The 5,953-nt window shown below is 47.8% G+C and overlaps 1 long non-coding RNA gene and 1 pseudogene across 1 annotated transcript; both read right to left on the bottom strand.

Annotated features, from left to right (window-relative positions):
- LOC102011391 overlaps positions 1–806 on the bottom strand; it is a 19,568-nt pseudogene extending 18,762 nt beyond the window's left edge.
- Positions 807–1,132: 326 nt separating this feature from the next.
- On the bottom strand, positions 1,133–5,925 carry LOC106149628. Its single transcript, XR_001235937.1, has 3 exons — positions 5,221–5,925; positions 4,510–4,624; positions 1,133–1,400 (listed from the first exon to the last, which is right to left on the bottom strand). It is a non-coding gene; the product is annotated as an uncharacterized LOC106149628 (long non-coding RNA).
- Positions 5,926–5,953: the final 28 nt, after the last annotated feature.

Genomic DNA, 5,953 nt, shown 5'->3' with positions numbered 1-5,953 from the left:
GGGAACCGAACTCACGACCTTGCGCTTGCCAGGCAGGCGCTTTTGCCACTGAGCTAAATCCCCAGCCCCTGATTTTCTACCATTAACGATTTTAGTAGAAACTGACAGAGATTTGAAGTGACCCATCCCACTGCCGCCCAATGACGTGGACAAAAATGAAGCGAGGCCTCCAGGACCTAGCGACCCGAGTGAAGCAAATCTTGGATCAAACGACAAAAATCCACTCCCAAGGACGGAAATCCACCGGAGGCAGAGAAAAAGGAGCCCACTCATGGCTTCTGCTTCCTTGGGACCCCTCCAGGGACCCCAAAAATGTCTTCAAATGGGTCTTCGAAGAAGTCGAATGAAAATGGGTCCCTTCCGCCACAAAATTCCCTGAAGACATCCTCTGGGCTCCAGAATCTGAACCCAGACCCACAGGGACTGTGGGAGTGACTCCCACCTCCTGCACCACCGCGTCACCGCTCTTTGCTGTATTGTCACAGATGTCCCATTTCTTAGCATCTGCTGACACCTCATGTGCCTCGGCTACTTGTTTGAATTTTCGCTCTGCTTCTTCATTCTCAGGGTTTTTTCCGGGTGCCACTCAGGCGCCCGTTTCCGGTATGCCTTCCTGAGGCCCTGGGTGGGGGAGGCATGTCTCTGTGCGCCCCTGTGGCTCCCTCACTGTGCGCTGGCTGGTGGTGGCTGTGGTTCCTCACCCTTTCCTTTTCCTTTCCTTTCCTTTCTCAAACGACAGGAAATCCACTCCCTTCTTTTTGTCAGGTGGATTTAGTTTTGTGGTCGCACCAGGTGTGGTGGCGCATGCCTGGGATCCCAGCACTAGGGAGGCTGAGGCAGGAGGATCCTAAGTTTGAGCCCAGCCTCTGTTGCAGTTTAGTGGGACTCTGTTTGAAAAAACAAAAAGGGCTGCAAGTGTGGCTCAGTGTGAAGGCCCTGGGTTCAAGCCTCAGTATGGAGCCAGGCATGGTGGCGCACCCCTGTCATCCCAGTGCTGAGGAGGCTGAGGCAGGAGGATCACTAGTTCAAGGCCAGTCTAAGCTCACAGTGAGTTTAAAGCCAGCCTGAACTACATAGTGAGACCTTGTCTCAATAAAAAATAAAAAAAATAAAAAATAAAAAAAGCCTCAGTATGGATCTCACTGTTGAGTGTTTGGACCATATAGGGTGCATCAAACACTTTCAATCTCTCTATCATTACTGCTTCAATCGCTTCGGGGCAGGACTGCTGCTCCTCCAGGTGGAAACATACTCCCCACTGGAGTCTGGGGTGAAAGTGCTAAGCCGAGGCTGCGATCCCAGGAGTGCGAGGCCTCGGGCATGCAGGCTGGTCAGGTCACATCCGGGCAACTTCTCTTATGGTTTGCAAGTTCCAGGCCAATCTGGGCGATTTAGGGAGACTGTCTCAAAACACAAGAAGAAAGCTGGGTGTGGTGGTGCTCACCTGTCGTGCTGACACAAATTAAGAGTTCGAGGCCAGCCCCAGCTGCAGTGAGACTCTGACTCCATCAGTAACGGTAACTGTGGGCCCGAGTGGCAGTAGAGTTGTGTTCACACTGGCACTCAGCCTCCTGCTACCAGGGAAGTGAAAGGTCTGTGACCCTTTCGCTTTTAGACTAATCCACACTGTTCACATTCATCATAAACAAAATCACCACAAAAGAAAAAGAAGAGTGCTGTCGTGGAGGCTTTAACTTTATTCTCCAGAAAAACATTCATAAATTACAACGTTGAGCCAAAAAGAGGTAGCATACATTTTTTAATATACCAATTACTAAGAGGGAAAAATTAGAAATTACCAAAGAATGAGCTCCCTGCTAGGCTCCCAGGGTAGACACCTTTGCTCACAAAGCTTTTCAAAGGCGTGAGCACTGTGCAACTGTTGTCGTCGATTTGCTTGACTGGTTTTTGGAGGATTGGGGATTGAACCTATCACCTCTTCCATGAGCTATACCGCCAGCCCAAATGTTTTGATTCGTTGTTGTTGTTGGGTCTTTTGGTTTGGTTTGGTTTGGTTTTTTTTTGAGACGGGTTCTTACTATGTAGCCCCAGCTGGCCTCAAACTCACATTGATCCTCCTGCCTCAGCCTCCTGAGTACTGGGATGCCAGGCATGTGCCACCTTGCATTTTTCATTTTCCAGACTTTCTGCAATCAAAGAAATCAGCACAGGGAATTTATAGAGAGACCTGAGGTCAAGAGGATACAGAGGGAACAATGAACCTTGAACTCTCCGTGATCAAATCAAATTGATCTTTGCATGTTATATACCTCAAGATTTTTTTCTGCTATTTTGAGACAGACCTCACTTTGTAATCTAAAATGGCCTTGAACTGTAATTGTAATCCCCTTGCCTCAGCCTCCTGAATCCTCGGATTACAAGCATGGGACACCAAACCCAGCTAACAAACTTGTTTTAAAAGTAGTTTAAAAATAAATAAAATAAATAAAAATAGTAAAATCTAGGTTGGGTATGGTGGTATGCCTGTAATCCCAGCACTTGGAAGACTGAGGCAGGAGGATTCCTTCAAGTTCAAGGCCAGCCTGGGCTACATAGACAGACTCAGTCTCAAAAAACAAAACAAAACAAACAAACAAAACAAAACAAAATATATATAAAATCCCAGCACTCGGGAGGCTGAGGCAGGAGGATCCTTGGGAGTTCAAGACCAGTCTGAGCTACAAAGTGAGCTCAAGGCCAGACTGAACTGTAGCGAGACCCTGTCTCAGAAAGACTATATATAAAATATATATATTTATTTATTTATTTATATAAATATATATATTTTTATATATATATAAATTTTAAAAGTAAATGGATAATTTTTTGTATGTGTGAGACCAGGTCTCAGTCTTAAAAATTGGTAAGTGAAAGACAAGGTAATAGCAATAATTTGTGGCATATGTGAAGAGGCCATTCTGGGACAGAGCAAATCCAAACAGTGGAGAAACCAATTAACAGGGCCTACAGAGAAGTGCAAATTAAAAAACAATGAGGTCACTTCTCACCTATCAGAGTAACAAAAATTAAAGACAGAATCACACCTGCTCCTGGGCGGGTGTGGGAAAGCTTTACCCTCTGCGTTGTTGCTGGAGATGTGAATTCACACAGGATTTGCAGAAAGCAGTTTAGCAATTTCTATTACAATTTAAAATTCCCTTTCCCCCTGCAATCCTAGTCCTGGGAAATGGTAGCACCTAAACAAAGGCACTTAGTCTCAGGCTTAGAAGTATGTTCATTACTGCCTTGTGGTTGCAGCAAGGCACCAGAATCCTAGAGAATGCCCATTTCAGGAGGGAAGGGAATACTACCTAACCGTTAAAAAGGATGAATTAGAGCTGTCTCACCCCGCTGAGGGGAATTTCTACTGTGTATTTTTGCTAAGGGAGGAATAAAGATGAAGGGAATGCATGAGATATGATTCAGTTTTTAAAAGTTATGACATCCTCCCACAATAATTAAATGTAATGACTCCAAAAATAAAAACTGTTGCCGGGTGTGATGGTGCATGCCTGTAATCCCAGCACTTGGGAGGCTGAGGCAGGGGGATCGTTGCAAGTTCAAGACCAGCCTGGGTTACAAAGTGAGCTCAAGGCCAGCCTGAACTGCAGAGCGAGACCCTGTCTCAAAAAGACTAAATAAATAAATAAATAAAATAAAAACTGCAAATGCACGTGTGTATGTATGCACAGATTGCTACTGAGGAAAGGTGGAAAGGAGGAAATTAGAAAGGAAGCCAGCCATAGCATAAAGGAGGAGAAAGAAATACCTTAAAATATTTTATTTTTTCTTTAAAATATTTTAAAATGTGTTATTATTATTAATATTCATATTAGTATTGGTATGGGAGACAGGGTTTCTCTAAAGTACCAAACTGCCCAGGTTGGTCTGTAACTTTCCATCGTCCTGCCTCAGCCTCCTGACCGCTAGGATTACAGGTGTGGACTGCCGTGGGAAGCAGTGGAGCCTTGGCTGAGCTGGAGGTTGGCAAATTCCTTGGGACTAGAGCAAGGCCAGCCCAGCAGGTGTCAGGCCTTGGTGTGCCTCCCTGTTGACTACAACACACACAGCTCTGAGAATGTTTTGATTCCAACATTCTCAGCAAAACACTGAGACCTTGCATTTTGACTCCGTCGTGTACTTCCCCCCTTTTTACTATGTATAAAGACGCAGACCATGCTGGGTTATCCCGCTGCCTCTCCATCAGAGGTCAAGTCCCACCTGGTCCCAGCTTTCCTTTTTCTATGTGTCTGTTTTTTCTTAACCTCCTGTCGCCCCCTCTCAGAACCCCACTGGCTGTGTAGGTCGTGGCAGACTACCATTCCTAGTTTAAAAATAATTTTCTGCATTCAAAAAACCGCATGACCTTATCCATGCTAGATTACATACACAGAAAGACAGGGAGGGCAGAAACCATAATAGTAATTATCTTGGAGGTTGGAAGCGACCTTCTCCTTGTTTCTTAAAGTATAAATGTTATATAATGAATACAGGTGTGGTAGTGCATACCTGTAATCCCAGTACTTGGGAGGCGGAGGCAGGAGGATCACCATGAGTTCAAGGTCAGCCTGGGCTACATAGTGAATTCAAAGCCAGCGTGAACTGCAGTGTGAAACTCTGTCCCCTACACACAAAGAAAAGAAAAGAAAAAAAAAAAAACAAATTCAGCCTGCCTAGAATGTTTTCACAGATCCTCCAAGTGTGGATTGTTTGAAGTAGCAGCACCATCACCTGAACAAAATTCTCCCATTGAACGAAAGCTGGGAGGGCGCGGGTTACAAATGCTAATCATAGGAGAGGATCTTCATTTCTTGCAGTGCAAAAACGACTGACTGTCCAACCTGTGCTTCTCCCAGTTCAGGGTTCCTTCATCCCACTCTCTCCCAGCTCCTCCCCCAACTCCTCTGCCATAGTCTTCAAACTTCTAGAAATTTAATAATAAAAAAATTATTTTAACCATTTCTATTTTCATTCTCATTCTATAGTGGTTTTTTGAGACAGGACCTCACTAGGTAGCTCAGGCTGGCCTTGAACGCACTTGTAAGTCCAGACTGGCCTCGAACTCAGTGAACGTCCTGCCTCAGCCTCTGTAGTGCTGGGACTGCAAGTGTGCAGCACCATGCCCGGCTTCTATAGTGATTCTTAAAGCCGTCGTGATTATTTATTTCTTTATTTTGAGACAGGGTCTCACTATGTTGCCCAGGCTGGCCTCACACTCACGGTGATCCTCCTGCTTCAGCCTCCGGAGTGCTAGGATCACAAGGCATGTGCAGTCAGGCCTGGCCAGTCTTCGTTTTAAATCTTCCATCTGGGTTTCCACATCTCTGTCCGTCTTCTTTGGTGGGCACTGCTCCCCACCTCCTGCTAGGCTCAGGAGGGGCAGGAGATGTTTAGTTCTAGGATCAGCCCCCCACCCCCGGCGACCGGAAGTTGTGCGTCCAGGCTCTTCCCCAGCACCTAAGGTGGTGAGCAAGGCAGGATCGCAGGCAACCGGGAGCAGACGCCGAGCCGCAGGGGCCAGATACCACAGCGCGCGCTGAGAGCTGCAGGCTCCCAAGCGCGGCCCCAGGCTCACGACACCAGCCCCCGGAAAACGGTGCAAACTCTAATTCTCCGGCCCCGCCCGGCCTCGCTTCCCGGATGGTGACACAGGAGATCGAGACTCCGGCGGCACCGCCTAGAGTTTAGGAGTCGCGACTCCAGCAGAGGCCTGGGATCTGGGAGAGGGGACGGCGGCTGGGGTGCCCCGGAGCCCGCACGAGCTCTCCCGCCGGGTTTCCGGGGAACCCAGAACTCGCCGCAACCCGCGGCACCAGGAGAGGCAGGAGATCCTCTGTGCCGGCCAAGCCGGGGCAGGTACGCACCCGCGGCCCACACACGAGCAGGACCCGACGCGGAAGGCCGGAGCGCCCCAGCTGCAGTGGGAGCTGAAGCCCAGGCCCCGCCCAGGCCC

This window comes from Chinchilla lanigera, unplaced genomic scaffold (genome assembly GCF_000276665.1).
Source record: "Chinchilla lanigera isolate Chin_1 unplaced genomic scaffold, ChiLan1.0 scaffold00050, whole genome shotgun sequence".
Taxonomy (NCBI): Eukaryota; Metazoa; Chordata; class Mammalia; order Rodentia; family Chinchillidae; genus Chinchilla; species Chinchilla lanigera.
This window is presented reverse-complemented; position numbering and strand designations above follow the sequence as displayed.